This window comes from Bos taurus, chromosome 14, assembly GCF_002263795.3.
Source record: "Bos taurus isolate L1 Dominette 01449 registration number 42190680 breed Hereford chromosome 14, ARS-UCD2.0, whole genome shotgun sequence".
NCBI lineage: Eukaryota > Metazoa > Chordata > Mammalia > Artiodactyla > Bovidae > Bos > Bos taurus.
The window spans coordinates 41653827-41675649 of NC_037341.1; positions in this window are offsets into that span (position 1 = coordinate 41653827).

The window sequence follows — 21823 nt, forward strand, 5'->3', positions numbered from 1 at the left end:
AGCAGAGACATTACTTTGCCAATATAGGTCTGTCTAGTCAAGGCTATAGTTTTTGCAGTGGTCGTGTATGGATGTGAGAGTTGGACTATAAAGAAAGCTGAGCACCAAAGAATTGATGCTTTTGAACTGTGGTGTTGGAAAAGACTCTTGCGAGTCCCTTGGACTGCAAGGAGATCCAACCAGTCCATCGTAAAGGAGATCAGTCCTGGGTGTTCAACATCAGGACTGATGTTGAAGCTGAAACTCCAATACTTTGGCCACCTGATGCGAAGAGCTGACTCATTTGAAAAGACCCTGATGCTGGGAAAGATTGAGGCAGGAGGAGAAGGGGACGACAGAGGATGAGATGGCTGGATGGCATCACTGACTCAATGGACATGGGTTTGGGTGAACTCTGGGAGTTGGTGATGGACAGGGAGGCCTGGCGTGCTGCAGTTCATGGGATCGCAAAGAGTCAAACACGACTGAGCGACTGAACTAAATTGAACTGACCTTAATATATAGTAGTTGGGAAGCTGTCTCCCTCCTTTCTTTACATCATCATCATTTTCTTATCCCAAATAGTGCCTGTGCTTTTTTACAGAGCTTGTTCATTGTTACCTAACATTCCAGACTCCTTTTTTTTTATTATTGTTACAACCTTGGTAGTAACATAAACTTCAGTAATTGATAAGCTTCTCATGGACTTTAAAAGAAATGAAATTTAATCTTATTAAAATAGCATACAAAGGTCTTCATGATTTGGCTCCTATCTGCCTAATCTCCACTGTTCTCCTTTCACATTTTTACTAAAACCTTATCAATTTGTATACTGCCTTCAAATACGTCACATTAACTGTATTGATCCTGTGTTCCTTTTACTTGGAATGACTGTGTCTCTACTAATTCTTGTGGGTAACTTCTCATTCTTCAACGCATGTAAATTACCATTTCCTCTGGGAAGTCTTCTCTTTACAGTTAATTCATCCCTCCTTGGACTGCCAGACAGCATTTGAAGATGACTCCTTCATATATAAAGTTTTCCAGTGAGCCGCTTAAAGGTACAGACCATGTGTTTATCATTGTGCCTGCCCTTAATAGGTGCTCAACAAACACTCTTACAAATTAAGAATGAAATTTGCTTTGTAAGTTCCTAAAACATAGTTCACTTTAACTTTAAAAAGTATACCACAAGTTAGATTTATTTTTAATGGTTTTTAATAGGTCTGATCTTCAAATTTTATTAAATAAGAGGTTACTGTTTCAGTAGTCAAGAAAAAATAAGTGGAATTACAAAGTTTCAGCAATTTAACATTAATGCCTAAGCCAGATATAAGTTGACAGCCTTGATCCTAGGGAATTTTATGCTGTTTTCCTCAGTTCAGTTCAGTCGCTCAGTTGTGTCCAACTCTTTGCAACTCCATGGACTGCAGCACACCAGGCTTCCCTGTCCATCAGCAATTCCCGGAGCTTATTCAAACTCATGTCCATCAAGTCGGTGATGCCATCCAACCATCTCACCCTCTGTTGTGCCCTTCTCCTCCTGCCTTCAATCTTTTCCAGCATCAGGGTCTTTTCCAATGAGTCAGCTCTTCGCATCACGTGGCCAAAGTATTGGAGTTTCAGCTTCAGTATCAGTCCTTCCAATGAATATTCAGGATTGATGTCCTTTAGGATTGACTGGTTGAATCTTCTTCCATTCCAGGAGATTCTCAAGAGTCTTCTCCAGCACCACAGTTCAAAGGTATCAATTCTTTGACATTCAGCTTTCTTTACAGTCCAATTCTCACATCCATACATGATTACTGGAAAAATCATAGCTTTGTCTAGAGGGACATTTGTTGGCAAAGTAATGTCTCTGCTTTTTAATATGATGTCTAGGTTGGTCATAGCTTTTCTTCCAAGGAGCAAGTGTCTTAATTTCATGGCTGCAATCACCATCTGCAGTCATTTTGGAGCCCCAAAAAATAAAGTCTGTCACTGTTTCCACTGTTTCCACTGTTTCCCCATCTATTTGCCATGAAGTGATGGGACCGGATGACATGATCTTAGTTTTCTGAATGTTTAAGTCAACTTTTTCACTCACCTCTTTCACTTTCAAAAGGCTCTTTCTTAATTTTCTGCCATATGTGTGGTATCATCTGCATATCTGAGGTTATTGATATTTCTCCCAGCAATCGTGATTCCAGCTTGTGCTTCTTCCAGCCCAGCATTTCTCATGATGTACTCTGCATATAAGTTGAATAAGCAGGGTGACAATACACAGCCTTGACGTACTCCTTTCCCTATTTGGAACCAGTCTGTTGTTCCGTGTCCAGTTCTAACTGTTGCTTCCTGACCTGCATACAGATTTCTCAAGAAGCAGGTCAGGTGGTCTGGTATTCCTATCTCTTTAAGAATTTTCCACAGTTTGTTGTGATCCACACAGTCAAAGGCTTTGCCATAGTCATTAGAACAGAAGTAGATGTTTTTCTGGAGGGGGGACACACTGCTGACTTACAGGATCTTAGTTCCCAGACTAGGGATGAACCCAATGCCCCCTGCAGGAGAAGCACCGAGTCCTAACCTCTGGACTGCCAGGGATTTCCCAGCATCATTTTAAAAAGATCTGTAAATAGCCAGTGAAAGTGAAAGTTGCTCAGTCATGTCCAACTCTTTGCAGCCCTATGGACTGCAGCCTCCCATGTAAGCTACATATAGGCTCCTCTGTCCATGGAATTCTCCAGGCCAGAATACTAGAGTGGGTAGCTGTTCCTACTCCAGGGGATCTTCCTAACCCAGGGATCAAATCCAGGTCTCCCACACTGCAGGCAGATTCTTTACTGTCTGAGTCACCAGGGATTAAATAGGCAAGGAAACCCTAACCAACTGTCATCTGACATACTGGAATTGTTGAGTTGATGAGAATCTGAGAGACACATAATTCCCTACAAATCATGGAATTTTCATTACTGTGATCACCATCGGCCCTCACTAAATATTCCCTATAGCAGCCATCTCATTCTTCTGTTGGTCATTTTCAGTGTTAAAGACATTTCTTCCTTATATATAACCTAATTCTACCTGCTATGAAATCCCACAGCTGTTTGCCCTCAGTACAAGTACAGTACAACTACACAGAGATCAATACTTTTCACCTGATTCTTCACATCTTTGAAGTCAGCTGCCTGCATGCTTGTTTCCAGAAGAATCCTTGGTTTCCAGGATCATTTAGGGACCATCTGTCCCCTTCCTAGACAGATGTAGTTTACAGGTCATCACTATTTTTTGTAAATAATTAGGTCATAACTTTTAAACATTTAGTAATCAGAGCCTTGGCATCACTGGCCCCCACACCCCAAATCCCACTTAAATTAGCCACAGAGTATACATTAAGCAAATTATCATCATAATCACATGATGATAGAATACTGTCAACATGCTAGACAACTGGAGGAAATTCTTTTAGATAAAATGTCTACGAGACACAAAATGAACATCAGTTCTTGATTCTTTTTGCTTTCTACTTTTTTTAAGGATTTGCAGTACAAATCCACTCTCTTAACTTCATGTAAATCTCAAAGAGTCACTCACAGGATCTCACTCTCCAGTGAGAGAGTTACAGACATGGCCTAAGGCTGTGAGACTGACTTCCCCAAGAATGTGTACTGTAGGTAGCTATGCAGTTTTAAATGGAGGTGACTGATAACCTCCATCCTTCTAATGGCAGCCCTTTATAAAAAAGACCATGGTAGCAACTTAAATGCCTTTCAAAAAATGAATGAATAAATAAAATGTGGTATATCCATAAAATAAAATATTATTCAGTCATGAAACGGAACAAAATAGTGATACATGTTAAAACACAGATGAAACTTGAAAATATTATGTTAACTTAAAGTAGCCAAACACAGAAGACTACATATTGTATGATTCCATTTATACAAAATGAGCAGAATATGCTGATCCATGAGGTAGAAAGCAGATTAGTGGTTGGCAGGAGTTGGTAGGGAGAAGAAGTAAGGGGAGTACCTGCTTGATGGGTAGGGGTTCCCTTTGGGATGATGTTCTGACACTAGGTGTCACTGATGGCTGTTAAACACCATGAATGCCGCTGAGTTGTATACTTTAAAACAGCAAAGTTTACGTTACATAGGTAAATAAATAAATAAATTACCACCATAAAAGAATTATCAAGAAAAAACAACCATTTGCTCCTGGTTCTGACGTTCCAAACCTCAGACTTGGTTTCTATCTTTCTATCTTTCTTCAGACTTGGTTGTGGTTATTTGATTTTTCCTTCTATTTCACGATTTAGTCAGTAATCTCTTTTTGTCTATGTTTCATATCATTAACTTTTGTTACTTTCAAACAAAAAAACCAACTAATCCTCACATCTGTTACTAAGAGTGTGAGTAGCACAACTTTTGAAGATCAGATTGGCAATATTGTGAAATCCGTAGTATCCAGTATACATGGGTACACAGTTGCTCAGCCATGTCCTACTCTTTGAAATCCTTTGGGCTGTAGCCTCCAGACTCCTCTGTCTGTGGGATGCTCCGAGCAAGCTACAGTTAAATGTCTACCAGCCAGCGTGTGAACAAATAAGTTGTGACAAAGTCCCACAAGAGGATGTTATATTTAAGTGAAATGAAGAGCTACATATATCAATCTGTATCAATCTTAAAAACAACATTGGTGGGAAAACCCACCAATAATTGTATATATAGCATTCACATGACGTTTTAAAGCACACAAAACTCCACTGTAGTTTTATTTCTTCATTTATATATAGAAAAAATTTTAAGAACACATGGGAATATTAAATATCAAATTCAAAGAAGTGATACCGTGGTAGAGTGTATATTCCAGTAGTCACCCCAATAATATCTCCCAGTCCACTTGTTCGCCTCAAGTGGGTCCTTGTCATTTTACTCACTGAATTGTGGGTCTGTGTCCCCTCACCACGATTACAGGTGAACCTTAACCAACGGAGTACTTAGTGACTCTATAGGACTTGTGAAATAAAATCTTAGAAGTGTCACATGTTTTTGCCTTGTGCTTTGAGTATACCTGCTCTTGCCACCCAACCACCAGCTTGTAAAGAGGCTCATACTATTACTTGGAGGGACCTCAGGTCATATAGAGACCCAGCTAAGATCTCAGCTGACAGCCAGCATCAACCACCAAACATATGAGTGAAGAAATCTTCAAATGATTTCAGCCTCTCATAGTCACCCTCAGGCTCCAAATCTTCCCAGCTGAGCTCCAAACATGAGGGAACAGAGTTAAGACATCCCCACTGAGCCTTTTCCCAGTTTCTGATACACAGAATCCATAAATACAAAAGAATTGTTAGGTTGGTTTGTTATTCTACAGTAGTAGCTGGAATAGGTCACCACCATTGAAGAAAATGAGGAATAAGACCTGGAGGAGTCCTGTACATTAAGATTTGACAAAAGTGAGCACTAAACACTCAGATATTCTTTGCACTATTCTTTACAGTTTACTTTCTGGTCTTTAAGTATTTTATATAAAAAAAAATAATAGAAAATAGTATGGATATCCAAGAAACTGCTGTTAACATACTGCTGTTTTAGTCACCAAGTCATGTCCAACTCTTTTGTGACCCCATGATCTGCAGCCTACTAACCCTTCCGTCCATGGGATTTCCCAGGTAAGAATACTAGAGTGGATTGAACTTCCTCCTCCAGGGGATCTTCCTGGCCCAGGGATCAAAACTGCATCTCCTGCAGTGGCAGGCAGATTCTTTACCACTGAGCTACCTGGGATGCCCCCGTTAACATATACAAATATTTAAATTTTGATAAAGTAGGTACTAGTATTTCATGAATAATAAAATAATCATATGCAAAATGGCTGGAGAAAGAAAAGTTTATTTACATGGGAGAAAATCATGTAATCCACTTTATTCCATCTGCTAAAATAAACTGGAGCTGAACTATAGAGTGAAATGTAAAATCCTAATGAACATTTTTATAATTAATGGGAAAGTAGATAAAAATCATGTCTCAGGATAGAGGACTTTCTAATAATAAAATCAATAAAAATTACATGAAAGTGAAAGTGAAAATGAAAGTCGCTCAGTCGTATCTGACTCTTTGCCACCCCATGAACTATACTGTCCATGGCATTCTCCAGGCCAGAATACTGGAGTGAGCAGCCTTTCCCTTCTCCAGGGGATCTTCCCAACCCAGGAATAGAACCCAGGTCTCCCACATTGCAGGCATAGTCTTTACCAGCTGAGGCACAAGGGAAGCCCCATAATAGGAATGCATAAATAATTATTTTTTATTCAGGGTGGAAAATATCAAACAAGAAGTAAACAAGTTATAGTTTTGCTTCAGGTTTTACTGAGAAAACTATCAACTGTATTAACTTTAAATATTCCTTTTACCTTTTTGCATGTTCCCCTCCACATGTCTATATCCATTCCACATTTTTGCACATTGTAGAAGAAGTGAGACTTGTGTTATATATTAGCATGGACAATATGAATATGCTTAAGACAAAAACAAACATGCATAGTAAGATTCAGGAGTATTTCCAGGTTTGAGCCAAAATTTAGCTTTAGCAAAAGAAGCACATCTATTATATTATGGTTATATGTAATCCATCATACGAGTGTCATTAATCTGAATTACCCATAAAACTTTGTTTTATTAATTTTTAAAATTTTATAGAAATGTATAAGTGTACTATCTTATATTTACTCATATTTAGGAAATGTGGTAATAAAAATAGTTTGCCAACACCAAAGTAATCACAAAGTAAATTTTTTGACTCCCTTTAAGCATTTCATAAATCACCTAATGTTAGAAAGTGAAAGTTGCTCAGTCCTGTCCTATTCTTTGTGACCCCATGGACATACAGTCCATGGAATTCTCCAGGCCACAGTACTGGAGTGAGTAGCCTTTTCTTTCTCCAGGACATCTTCCCAACCCAGGAATCGAACCTAGTTCTCCTGCATTGCGGGCAGATTCTTTACCAGCTGAGCCACAAAGTTGAACTAAATTTCCCCAAAGCTGCTTTTCTGCTGTAAAGTGCTTGGCATTCTTCTCTCTCTGTGCACTAGAGGGCGGTAGGACTGTGATTTTTCATCTCCCTTGTTCTTGAAATTTTAGGTTTGAAAGAAGCCTGTCTTTTTAATTTTTTTCCATATTAAGTCTTCCAAATCTAGTGTATATTTTACACTGACTATTCAAAGATTTCTTAGATCTTACAAAACAAATGCATTCCAATGTTTCTACCTTCTCTGTACCTTCTGTCCAATTCTATAATAATTTTCCAAGAAAATTCTAGCATCTCTATTAATAGAAGTCATTAAAATTAAACCCAATGTTCATCTCAGCAAACAATTAAAACAACTCCATATATTCTTGTTGTTGTTTATTCACTAAGTCGTGTTTGACTCTTTGTGACCCCACTGTAGCATGCCAGACTCCTCCATCCTTGGGGTTTTTCACCCAAGAATACTGGAGTGCTTTGCCACTTCTTTCTCCAGGAGATCTTCCTGATCCAGGGATTGAAACTGCAACTCCTGCATTGGCAGATGGATTCTCTACCACTGAGCCACCTGGGAAGCCCAGATATTCTTACCAAAATATTTAACCTTGAGTTAATGATGAGTAGCCCCATATCAATGAATTCTCCCTATCCAGTCTTATGTTGCACTTTCCCATCAATATCATGAGACTTTCAATATCCATTCTTCTGTTCCTCGTTCTCTGCTCACAGATCTTCCAATTTCATTTACTTTTCTTCACGGGTTAATGTTGACTCTATGGCCCATTATCTCTTTTGTATGTCAGACCCCTTCATGTGACTGCTGGGTAAAACAGATCGCAAGCCCTATACTATGCTATTCCACCTGAGTGAAGAGAGGAGCAAAAATGTATGTTCTGGAATTTTTAAGAGTATATCCAAATAGGTTTCCTCATTTGTGTATTTTATTTTAGAAAGATTTGAGAATTTTATAAAAAGAATTAGGAAGGTATTTGGGGGTAAATCATCAATATGAATCTCTCTTTGCTTGAAAGAGAGAATTCTAACTTTCTGCATCCACTTGAAAATTTTTTTTATTTTCAATAGGAGGATAATTGCTTTACAGTGTTGTGTTGGTCTCTGCCATACAACACGAATCACCGTAAGTATACATATGTCCACTCCGTCCTGAACCTCCATCTCACTGCCTACCTCATTCCAACCCTCTAAGTCATCTCAGAGCATCAGGTTTGAGCTCCCTATGTTATACAGCAACTTCCCACTTAAATATTTTTCTTTGGGGTCGGAAGGAAAATGACTGCCTCTTTCACTGTTTCACCTTTCATTGTTAAGTTTTCAACACTTCCTTCAAAATGCCTGCAGGAACTTGTGGAAAGGGAGGTCCAAGTTTTGCGTATTTTTGCTGGGGGTGTGAGAAGCTGAAGAGCCAAGATGGCAGCTCTGCCCCCTCGTCACCTATGCCATGTCTGTCATTAATTCTTTTTTCAGAGGAGCTCTTATCCACCCCTTCTTTTGCTGTCACAGCCACATGCCAAATGGAAATCCTGATCACCCTCATTTCTCTACTCCTATTTCCAGCTCTTCTCTCACACTTTCCTGTTGAAAACTATTTTTGAAGAATTTCTATGTGCTACACTGGAAAAAAAAATCTAGATTCTTTAGCTTAGTTTCAAAAACTTGTCATTAGTTGTCCTCATGTTACCTTCTACCATCCATTTTGTAAATCCTCTGCTCTAGTCAGTAAGCCAGTGACTCTTCGCTGTGTTCTCAAAAAGACAGTTTATTAATACACTCAGAGCATGGACTTGCTGAAGTATTTTAGTTATAAAACTAGACTTTTAAAAGACATAAGAATAAAAGGTAAAATCTAAAGATGCCACATGACTGAAAGAACAATTCAGTGCGTGAAAAGCTGGAGTAGAGTCATCAGTCAACTCTGAGTCCTGCTGGAACCATCTAAGCAGACACAAATATTCAGTAATTGTTTGTAAACCTAGGGGAGAACAGTCATCATCTTGAATCTGTTCATTCCTAGTGGGAAAAAAAAATGTTTTTCCTTTAAAAGTGACAAATAAAATACCAACTTGGGCCATCTGGTATCTGGACAGAATCAATTTCAGATACTAATCAAGTTCAATTCAGCCTGGACCATTAATACAGATGGGCTTATTGCCCAAGAGCTATAGTCTCAGGAATCAAATGAAAATGGGACTCATTCAGTATTACAAGTGGACCAAGTTTTGAAAATATGCTACTAAGAGTTATTCAAATAAAATGCTTTAATAGTAAGCATATGGTTTTATTTACTATTACTCTTTCATCCCTAAATAATTATATTCAATATTCATTTTGAAATTGGTATGAAGCCATGACAAAGAGGCCTAAGTATTTGGCAGCACAAAGCTGCACAATTTATCAATATTTGGTAAAGCAGGAACAGCATTTATAAAGACCAGATGGTCTTTGCTTATGAAATTTTAAGTAATGGATATCATTTACACATGAGCCATGGGGTAAAAAAGAGGGGTATAAAGTATTCTTTACAAGTATAACAGGAGAGTACGTTTCCAGTCACTCCTCAGTGTCTTATTTACCAGGTCATAAATAATCTTCAGTTGCTTTTACGTGAGACTCAAACAAGACTAGATCATGAAAACTACTATGAAAGTATAGATGATAAAACTGCAGCAGATATTAGAGATTATCTGATCTTCTGGTTTTGCAGTTTATAAAATTGAGGTTCAGAACATTTAAATGATTGAATTACTCAATCCAGCAGATAGGTGGAGCCAAACCAGGCTACGTCATACTTCCTCTTTAAATAGACAATTCAGATCAGATCAGTTGCTCAGTCGTGTCCGACTCTTTGGGACCCCATGAATTGCAGCACACCAGGCCTCCCTGTCCATCACCAACTCCCGGAGTTCACTCAGACTCACGTCCATCGAGTCAGTGATGCCATCCAGCCATCTCATCCTCTGTCATCCCCTTCTCCTCCTGCCCCCAATCCCTCCCAGCATCACAGTCTTTTCCAATGAGTCAACTCTTCGCATGAGGTGGCCAAAGTACTGGAGTTTCAGCTTTACCATCATTCCCTCCAAAGAAATTCCAGGGCTGATCTCCTTCAGAATGGACTGGTTGGATCTCCTTGCATTCCAAGGGACTCTCAAGAGTCTTCTCCAACACCACAGTTCAAAAGCATCAATTCTTTGGCGCTCAGCTTTCTTTATAGTCCAACTCTCACATCCATACATGACCACAGGAAAAACCATAGCCTTGACTAGACAAACCTTTGTTGGCAAAGTAATGTCTCTGCTTTTGAATACGCTATCTAGGTTAGTCATAACTTTCCTTCCAAGGAGTGAGCATCTTTTAATTTCATGGCTGCAGTCACCATCTGTAGTGATTTTGGAGCCCAGAAAAATAAAGTCTGACACTGCTTCCACTGTTTCCCCATCTATTTCCCTGGTTAGCATATTAGTATTCACTGAGTAGTAAGTGATTAGGCATGAGGCCAAAGACATATGCACAGAAAAACATATACACAATAGACTTAGGACAAAGAGGAAACAAGAAGAAAAAAAAAAAAGATAAAAAAGGGATCACTGGGACTTCCCTGGTGGCTCAGCGGTGAGGAATCTGCCTGCCAGTGCAGGGGATATGCGTTTGATCCCTGGTCCAGGAAGCTTCCACATGCTGTAGAACAACTAAGCCTGTGAGCCACAAGTACTGAGCCCACATGCCCTACAGCCCACGCTCCACAAGAAGAGAAGCCACCACAATGAGAAGCCCGTGTAGTGTAACTAGAGAGTAGCCCCTGCTGACGGCAACTAGAGAAAGGCCACGTGCAGCAACAAAGGCCCAGTGCAGCCAAAAATAAAGAAATAAATGTCTTTTTTAATTCATTTTTAAAAAAGAAAAGGGATCACCATTTTAGCAGGAGAGTAGCTGGAGGAGCCTGATGGGCTGCTGTCTACGGGGTCGCACAGAGTCGGACACGACTGAAGTGACTTAGCAGCAGCAACTGAAATGATAATAAGGGAATGTTGCTCTTGGTTGCTTAAATTGTCTACTTTTCCAGCCAAATGCTCAGAAAGTCAGGCAAAGCTATCAAAAGTAACTCTAATTGTCTGTTTATTACATTTAGGACTAAATTTAATATTGGCAATGAGTTAAAATGTTCATGCACAAATGTGAATAGTTATGTGTGTTTTATTTGTTAGAATACTGAAAATTATATAAACATTTATCTGAAATTATAATAAAATTCTGTTTAGGATTTGGAACATCAGAGCCAACTTGCACAACTCTCTGAAGAATAAATTTGAGAATAATTCATCCAAATATTATTCTCAATCTGATTCTTCATGCAATGAAAAATTCCAAGCTACTACAAATAAATTAATTTTGCTTTGAATTCCTAGAGGAAAAATTTAAACTTGACTGAACATGTTTAACGCCATGTTTTAATAAAAACAAAAGCTCTCATTTAAGTCACTAATACAAATATGACATACAGATGTTTATTCACTTCCAAATCAAGATATAATAAGAATAAACCAAATTTAATTCTGAGGCTGAAGTATTATATTAGATATCCGGTACATATATGCAATGTATCTACTACAATGAATGGAAAATTATAGGTTAGTAATGTAGAGCAAATAATAAATCTAAATACAAAGCTAATATACTCCTCCCCTGCTTTAAATAGATACATAAAAATATATCATTTCTCTGTTTTAATTAATAAAGTGATTATTGAAATATTGTTGATTTCCACACAAAGATGCCTGAGGAAAGACATCTTTATTCTTTTAATTTTATGCCAACTAAAAGCAATTAAAGAGGATAATAACAAGATACTTCTTTTTAAAATCAAACTAAAAGACAGTCCTAACCGTACAGCATAATCTATGAATAATATCTGCTAAATATAACACAATAATTCCAGAATGAGAGAGGATGCCAAGAACATATGCAAATCTCAGCTGAATTCACTTATCTTTCAGACAAGATAGACTTGTCTGAAATTGGAAGACACGGACCTGGACCTTTAATTACTGTAACCACTATTTGAGCAGGAGAGTGTACATTAGAGATGGGAAACACATGCTATTTCAACTCAATCAGTGTTTAAGCCTGCTATACCTAGTTGAAAACTACTGGAGAGTACATGGAATTATAACTTGGATTGATGTGGAATAGTGAGCTTCTAGTGATAGGAGCAGGCCATGGAAGAATTTCTGAAACATCTTTTCCATGACAGAGTTTCTTGAAAAGAAAGGGACTTGCAGGTTTAAAGGGAAGAAACTAGAAGACATGTCAGCATTGCAAGCAGAAAAAAGAATAGAAATCCAGAAGGAAGAATGTTTCAGGAACTCAGATTGGTAATTATTTTTTTTTCTAATTTTATTTTATTTTTAAATTTTACATAATTGTATTAGTTTTGCCAAATATCAAAATGAATCCGCCACAGGTATACATGTGTTCCCCATCCTGAACCCTCCTCCCTCCTCCCTCCCCATACCATCCCTCTGGGTCGTCCCAGTGCACTAGCCCCAAGCATCCAGTATCGTGCATCGAACCTGGACTGGCAACTCGTTTCTTACATGATATTTTACGTAAGACCAGAAACTATAAAACTCCTAGAGGAGAACATAGGTAATTATTAATTAATATCTATTTAATGAAAATAAATTCCAAATCAGCCCATAAAAATTATAAAGGGGACCTCTGGTTCATCTCAACTCAAGAGTGAAAGTGGGGAAGAGGTTCAAGATGGTGACATAGGAAGAACTTGAACTCATCCTTTCCCACAGACACTACAAATACACAACTATTTATGGAATAATGTCTTCTGAAGAAACCTGAAAACTGAATGAACAGAGACAGCCTCCACAGCAAAGGATAGAAAGGAGAAGCTGAGATACAGTCTCACCAGAAACCCCTTCCCCCCAAGCAAAAAACAAACATTTCAACCCCAGAAACTTACAATCAAGAGAGATGTCAAAATACAGAAATTTTCTCTGAGGAGCAAGAGGTTTGTGCTCCATATTAGGGTTCCCAAAGCTTGGATGCTTCGGAGGAGAGATGAGAACCCTAAATGCTCATCTCTGAAAACCAGTGGGGACTGTGTTCAAGAAAATCATGAAATTCTAGGGACCAGAGAACCCAGGCTTAAAGGCTCATACACAGGCACACTTGCCCTGGGACCCAGCACAGAACCATCAGTTTGAAAAGCACTTATCCCATAGGTGAAGGAGACCAACTTATTATCCTTGAAGTACCTACCTGTGAGGCAGGAAACTGTTGGTACCCTCTCCAGGGATAGAGATACAGGCAGATACAATTTTTGCAATCAGTCTATGCAGCCAAGACTGGTGCTGTCACTGTGATAAATCACTCAGTCATGTCTCACTCTTTGCAGCCCCGTGGACTGTAGCCCCCCAGGTTCTTCTGTCCATGGTATTTTCCAGGCAAGATTACCGGAGCAGGCTACATTTCTTACTCCAGCAGATCTTCCTGACCCTGGAATCAAACCCAAATCTCTTGTGTCCCCTGCTTTGGTAGGTGGATTCTTTAACATAAGCACCACCTGGGAAGCCCAAAGACCGGTGCTAACAGGTGTCATTTCTGAATTTTATCTCTAACCTGAGAGAACCAATGGGTACATCTCACTAGCCCACTCCTATGCCTCAGGTATACACCCTAGCCAGGCCAGACAAAGGCCTACTCACCATCATGACCACAGATATGCATGCTCAGTTTGGTTGGACAAAGATTCTGTCTACCCCTCCCCTGTGGCCCATATCCCACCATAGCAAATAAGTGTATGCATCCCATCACGGAATACCCCTTGAGTGCCTAGCTCTGGTGGCCAGGGGGAATTGCACTTCTGAACCCACAGGACATCTATACAAGGCCACTCCTCCAAGACTAGGACAGGGATTTGATTTGCCTAAAACATAGAAACAGAGAGTAAGGCAAAATGGCGAGACTGAGGAGTATATTCCAAATGAACGCACTAGACAAAACCCCAGAAAAAGACCTTAATGAAATGGAGACAGGAAACTTACCTGATATAGTTAAATTAATGGTCATAACGATGGTCACCAGACTTGGAACAAGAATGGATGGTCATAGTAAGACCTTCAACAAAGAAAGAGAAAATTTAAGAAAGTACCAAACAGAAGTTATAGAACAGATGAATACAATTACTGAACTGAAAAATATACCATAGGGTTCAACAGCAGAGAAGATGAAGCAGAAGAATTGGATCTACAAGCTAGAAGATAAAGCAACAGAACTCAATCAAATAAACCAACAGAGAGAAAAAATGAAATTTAAAAACGTGAAGATACTTAAGGGAACTTTGGAATAGTATCAAGCAGAATAACGTTCACATTATGAGTCTCAGGAGGAGAAGAAGAAAAGAGAGAAAGCACCAAAAAATTATTTCAAAAAACAATGGCTGAAAACTTCCCTAATCTGGAGAGGAAAATGGACATCTAGGTTCAGGAAAGCAAGAGAGTTTTAAATGAAATGAACCCAGAGAGATCCACACTAATATATAGTTTATTTAAATTCATAAAAGTTAAAGATAAGAGAATCTTAAAGACAGTAAAGGAAAAAAAAAAAAAAAAAACCTCATTACGTTCAAGGGAAACTTCATAGGGATTTTGGTAGATATTTCATCAGAAACTTTACAGGCCAGGAGACAGTGGCATGATGTATTCACAGTGATAAAAGGAAAAAGCTATGAAAAGAATCCTCTACCCAGCCAAGTTATCATTCAGAATTGAAGGAGAAATTGAGTTTTCAGATAAGCAAAAGCTAAAGGAGTTCATCACCACTAAACAAGCCTTAGAAAAATGTCAAAAAAATTCTATGATTTAAATCACTGCAATATTTATTGGACCTGTCTCCTTAACCAAAGAAAATAAAAGCAAAAATAAACAAATGGGGCCTAATTAAACTTAAAAGATTTTATACAGCTAAGGAAAACCATCAACAACAACAACAAAAGACAACCTACTGAATGGGAGTAAAGATTTTCAAATGATATGACTGATAAGAGATTAATCTCTAAAATTTGTAAACAGCTCATACAACTAAACATCAAAGAAACAAAGAAATCAATTAAAAAGTGGCAGAAGACCTTAGTAGACATTTTCCAAAGAGAAAATGCAGATTGCCAACAGACACATGAAAAGGCACTCAACTTTATTAATCATCAGCAAAAAGCAAATCAAAACCACAATGAGGTATCACCCAACCTGTCAGAATGGCTTTCATCAAAACAGACACACACACACACACACACACAAATCACAAATGCTGCTGTTGATGTGTAAGGGAGCCCTGGTACACTGTTGGTAGAAATGTAAATTGGTGCAGCCACTAGGGAAAACAGTATGGTGATTTCTCAAAAGACTAAAATTAGAACAACCATATGACCCAGCAATTTCCCTTCAGGGTATATATCTGAAAACAATGAAAACAGTAAGACAGTGAGTCAAAAATATACATGCACCTCAGTAAATGGAGTACAAACTTTGAAGTTGTGAATCACTATATTGTACACATGAAACTTATATAATACTGTACATCAGCTATACTTCATTTTTTTAAAGAAAGAAATATTAAAAGAATTTATTTAAACAAAAAGAAATTGTACAAATTAATAACAAGAAAACAAAAGCAAAATTTCAGTGCAAAAATGTAAATACATAGTAAAGATAGTGGAACTATCACTTATAAAGCAAGTATGAAGGTTAAAAGGCAAAAGTAGTAAAATTAACTAAAGTTACAATAATTAGTTAGGGAGTACATAATATAAAAATTTTCTTCCATTCTGTAATCATCTCTTCACATTCTTAACCGTATCTTTTCAAAGAACAAAATGTGATTTTTATAAAGTCCGATTTACATTTTCTTCTTTTATGGATTATGTTTTTGATGTCTTATCTAAGAAATCTTTGCCTAACCTAATTTCACTTTCCCCAGTGCTTAGTTTAGAAGTTTAACAAGTTTTGGTTTTACAGGCCCATGATCAATTTGAAGTAAATTATTTTTGGCATACAGTCTAAGATATTAATCAAAGTTCACTGCATGTGGATTATATTTGCTAAAGCAACAATTTTTGGAAAAGACTATCCTTTCTCCATGGAATTGTCTTTGCAACTTTGTCACACATCATTTGGCCATAAATATGCAAGTCTATTTTTGAACTCTATTCTGTTTGACTAATGTAGTAGTCTAACTTAATGTTATCCTGTTTGTTGAAACTTAACTAAGTCTTAAAGTCAGGTGATACAAGCTCTCCAACTTTTACTACAAAGTTCATTTTGTGCATCTAGATATTTTGCCTTTTTATATGCATTTTTTATCTACTTGTCAATTTCTAGGGGGGAAAATTCTTGCTGGAAGTTTGATTGGAATTACAATGAATCTGTAGATCAAATAGTATAGAACTGACATATTAGCTATATTGTGTTATCTATCCATTAACATGGTACATCTCTTATTTAGGACATCTTTCATTTATCTAGCAATATTTTTCAATTCTCAGTATAAAATTATTACGTATCTTCTGTCACATGTACCCTTAAGAATTTCCTATGTATCATGTTATTTCAATGATGCTGCATTTTTTGAATATTTTTATATCCAATTATTCATTGTCCATGTAAATATTAATCTTTTATCCCAGAACTGTGTTAAAATCACCTTTCAAATTTCAATACAGGTTATAGGTTGTCATGTTTTCATTTTCATTTGTTTCTATGCATATTTTGATTTCTTTTTTTATTTCTTCTGTGATTTGTGGTTATTCAGAAGCATGTTGTTTAGCCTCCACATGTTTGCATTTTTAATAGTTTTTTTTTTCCCTGTAGTTGACATCTAATCTTACCGCAATGTGATCAGAAAAGATGCTTGAAATGATTTCAATTTTTTTGAATTTACCAAGGCTAGATTTATGGCCCAAGATGTGATCTATCCTGGAGAAGGTTCCATGTGCACTTGAGAAAAGATGAAATTCATTGTTTTGGGGTGAAATGTCCTATAGATACCAATTAGGTTTAAATGGTCCATTGTATCATTTAAAGTTTGTGTTTCCTTGCTAATTTTCTGCTTAGTTATCCATAGGTATGATTGGGGTATTAAAGTCTTCCACTATTACTGTGTTACTGTTAATTTCCCCTTTCATACTTGTTAGCATTTGCCTTACATATTGTGGTGCTCCTATGTCGGGTGCATATATATTTATAATTGTTATATCTTCTTCTTGGATTGATCCTTTGATCATTATGTAGTGTACTTCTTTGTCTCTTTTCATGGCCTTTACTTCAAAGCCTATTTTATCTGATATGAGTATTGCTACTCCTGCTTTCTTTTGGTCTCCATTTGCATGAAATAACTTTGTCCAGCCTTTCACTTTCAGTCTGTATGTGTTCCTTGTTTTGAGGTGGGTCTCTTGCAGACAGCATATACAGGTGTCTTGTTTTTGTATCCATTCAGCAAGTCTTTGTCTTTTGGTTGGGGCATTCAACCCATTTACATTTAAGGTAATTATTGATAAGTATGATTCCATTGCCATTTAATTTGTTGTTTTGGGTTTGAGTTTATAAACCTTTTCTGTGTTTCCTGTCTAAAGAAGATCCTTTAGCATTTGTTGAAGAGCTGTTTTGGTGGTGCTGAATTCTTTCAGCTTTTGCTTGCCTGTAAAGCTTTTGATTTCTCCTTCATACTTGAATGAGATCCTTGCTGGGTATAGTAATCTGGCTTGTAGGTTTTTCTCATTCATCACTTTAAGAATATGCTGCCATTCCCTTCTGGCCTGAAGAGTTTCTATTGAAAGATCAGCTGTTATCTTTATGGGAATCTCCTTGTGTGTTATTTGTTGCTTTTCCCTTGCTGCTTTTAATATTTGCTTTTGTGTTTGATCTTCATTAATTTGATTAATATGTGTCTTGGGGTGTTTTGTCTTGGTTTTATCCTGTTTGGGACTCTCTGGGTTTCTTGGACTTAGGTAGCTATTTCCTTCCCCATTTTAGGGAAGTTTTCAACTATTATATCCTCCAGTATTTTCCCATACCATTTCTTTGTTTTTTTCTTCTGGGACTCCTATGATTTGAACGTTGGGGCATTTAACATTGTCCCAGAGGTCTCTGAGGTTGTCCTCATTTCTTTTAAATCTTTTTTTTTCTTTTTTTCCTCTCTGCTCCATTCATTTCCACCATTCTATCTTCCACCTCATTTATCCTATCTTCTGCCTCAGTTATTCTACTGTTGATTCCATCCAGAGTGCTTTTGATCTCCATTATTGCATTATTCATTATTGATTGACTCTTTTTTATTTCCCAAAACCTATGGGATTCAGTAAAAGCACTGTTAAGGGGAAGGTTCATAGCAATACAAGCTTACCTCAAGAAACAAGAGAAAAATCAAATAAATTACCTAAATTTACACCTAAAGCAACTAGAAAAGGAAATGAAGAACCCCAGGGTTAGTAGAAGGAAATAAATTATAAAAATTAGATAAATGAAAAAGAAACAAAGGAGACTATAGAAAAATTCAATAAAACTAAAAGCTGGTTCTTTGCGAAGATAAATAAAACATACAAACCATTAGCCAGGCTCATCAGGGAAAAAAAAGGGAGAAGAACTAAATCAACAAAATTAGAAATTAAAATGGAGAAATCACAACAGACAACACAGAAATACAAAAGATCGTAAAAGACTATTATCAGCAAATATATGACAATAAAATGGACAACTGGGAAGAAATGGACAACTCCCTAGAAAAGTATAACCTTCCTAAACTGAAACAGGAAGAAATAGAAAATCTTAACAGACCCATCACAAGCACAGAAATCAAAACTGTAATCACAAATCTTCCAACAAACAACAGCCCAGAACCAGATAGATTCACAAGTGAATTCTACCAAAAATTTAGAGAAGAGCTAACATCTATCCTACTCAAACTCTTCCAGAAAATTGCATAGAAAGGTAAACTGCCAAATTCATTCAATGAAGCCACCATCACCCTAATACCAAAACCAGACAAAGATGCCACATAAGAAAGAAAACTATAGGCCAATATCACTGATGAACATAGATGCAAAAATCCTCAAAAAAATTCTAGCAAACAGAATCCGACAACATATTAAATAGATCATACATCATGACCAAGTGGGCTTTATCCCAGGGATGTAAGAATTCTTCAATATTTGCAAATCAATCAATGTGATATACCACATTAACAAATTGAATGATAAAAACCATATGATTATCTCAATAGATGCAAAGAAAGCCTTTGACAAAATGATCCATTTTGTCATAAATGATCCGTTTATGATCAAAACCCTCCAGAAAGCAGGAATAGAAGGAACATACCTCGACATAATAAAAGCCATATATGATAAACCCACAGCAAACATTATCCTCAATGATGAAAAACAGAAAGCATTTCCCCTAAAGTCAGGAACAAGACAAGGGTGCCCATTTTCACCACTACTATTCAACATAGTTTTGGAAGTTTTAGCCACAGCAATCAGAGAAGAAAAAGAAATAAAAGGAAACCAGATTGGAAAAGAAGAAGTAAAACTCTCACTGTTTGCAGATGACATGATCCTCTACATAGAAAACCCTAAAGCCTCCACCAGAACATTACTAGAGCTAATCAATGAATATAGTAAACTTGCAGGATATAAAATTAACAGAGAAATCCCTTGCATTCCTATATACTAACAATGAGAAAACAGAAAGAGAAATTAAGGAAACAATTCCATTCACCATTGCAACAAAAAGAATAAAATACTTAGGAATAAATCTACCTAAAGAAACAAAAGACCTCTGTACAGAAAACTATAAAACACTGATGAAAGAAATCAAAGAGGACACTAATAGATGGAGAAATATACCATGTTCATGAATCAGAAGACTCAATATAGTGAAAATGAGTATTCTACCCAAAGCAATCTGTAAATTCAATGCAATCCCTATCAAGCTATCAATGGTATTTTTCAGAGAACTAGAACAAATAATTTCACAATTTGTATGGAAATACAAAAAACCTTGAATAGCCAAAGCAATCTTGAGAAAGAAGAATGGAACTGGAGGAATCAACCTGCCTGATTTCAGACTATACTACAAAGCTACAGTCATCAAGACAGTGTGGTTCTGGCACAAAGACAGAAATATAGATCAATGGAACAAAATAGAAAGCCCAGAGATGAATCCATGCACCTATGGACACCTTATCTTTGACAAAGGATGCAAGAATATACAATGGAGAGAAGACAATCTCTTTAACAAGTGGTGCTTGGAAAACTGGTCAACCACTTGCAAAAGAATGAAACTAGAACACTTTCTAACACCATACCCAAAACTAAACTCAAAATGGCTTACAGATCTAAATGTAAGACCAGAAACTATAAAACTCCTAGAGGAAAACATAGGCAAAACACTCTCTGATATAAATCACAGCAGGACCCTCTATGACCCACCTCCCAGAGTAATGGACATAAAAGCAAAAATGAACAAATGTAACCTAATTAAACTTAAAATCTTTTGCACAACGAAGGAAACTATAAGCAAGGTGAAAAGACAGCCTTCAGAATGGGAGAAAATAATAACAAATGAAGCCAAAGAATTAATCTCAAAAATATACAAGCAGCTCATGCAGCTCAATACCAGAAAAATAAACGACCCAATCAAAAAAATGGGCCAAAGAACTAAATAGGCATTTCTCCAAAGAAGACATACAGATGGCTAACAAACACATGAAAAGATGCTCAACAACACTCGGTATCAGAGAAATTAAAATCAAAACCACAATGAGGTACCATATTACACCCGTCAGAATGGCTGCTATCAAAAAGTCTGCAAACAGTAAATGCTGGAGAGGGTGCGGAGTACAAGGAACTGTCTTACACTATTGGTGGGAATGCATACTAGTACAGCCACTGTGGAGAAGAGTGTGGAAATTTCTTAAAAAACTGGAAATATGACCCAGCAATCCCACCACTGGGCATACACACAAAGTAAACCAGAATTGAAAGAGACACATGTACCCCAATGTTCATCGCACCACTGTTTATAATAGCCAGGACATGGAAGCAACCTAGATGTCCTTCAGCAGATGAATGGATAAGAAAGCTGTGGTACATACACACAATGGAATATTACTCAGCCATTAAATAGAATGCATTTAAATCAGTTCTAATGAGGTGGGTGAAACTAGAGCTTATTATACAGAGTGAAGTAAGTCAGAAAGAAAAATACCAATACAGTATATTAATGCATATATATGGAATTTGATGGGTAACAATGACCCTATATATGAGACAGCTAAAGAGACGCAGAAATAAAGAACAGACTTTGGACTCTGTGGGAGAAGGCAAGAGTGGGATGATTTGAGAGAATACCATTGAAACATGTATATTACCATATGTGAAATAGATCTTCAGTCCAGGTTTGATGCATGAGATAGGGCGCTCAGGGCCAGTACATTGGGATGACCCTGAGGGATGGGACGGGGAAGGAGGTGGAAGGGGGATTCAGAATGGGGGACACATGTACACCCATGGTTGATTCATGTCAATGTATGGCAAAAACCACTACAGTATTGTAAAGTAATGAGCCTCCAATTAAAATAAATAAATTAATTTTTTTTAATTCAATATGAATTAGTATCCAAGGAGATATTATAAATTATAACAATGAGCAAAAATTCTGAGTGGTTACAATGTGCACACTGAAGCAGCACAAACACAGCATCTTGACAATACACACATTGTCAGCGGATGAGAGAAGGCAGTGGGTTTACAAAA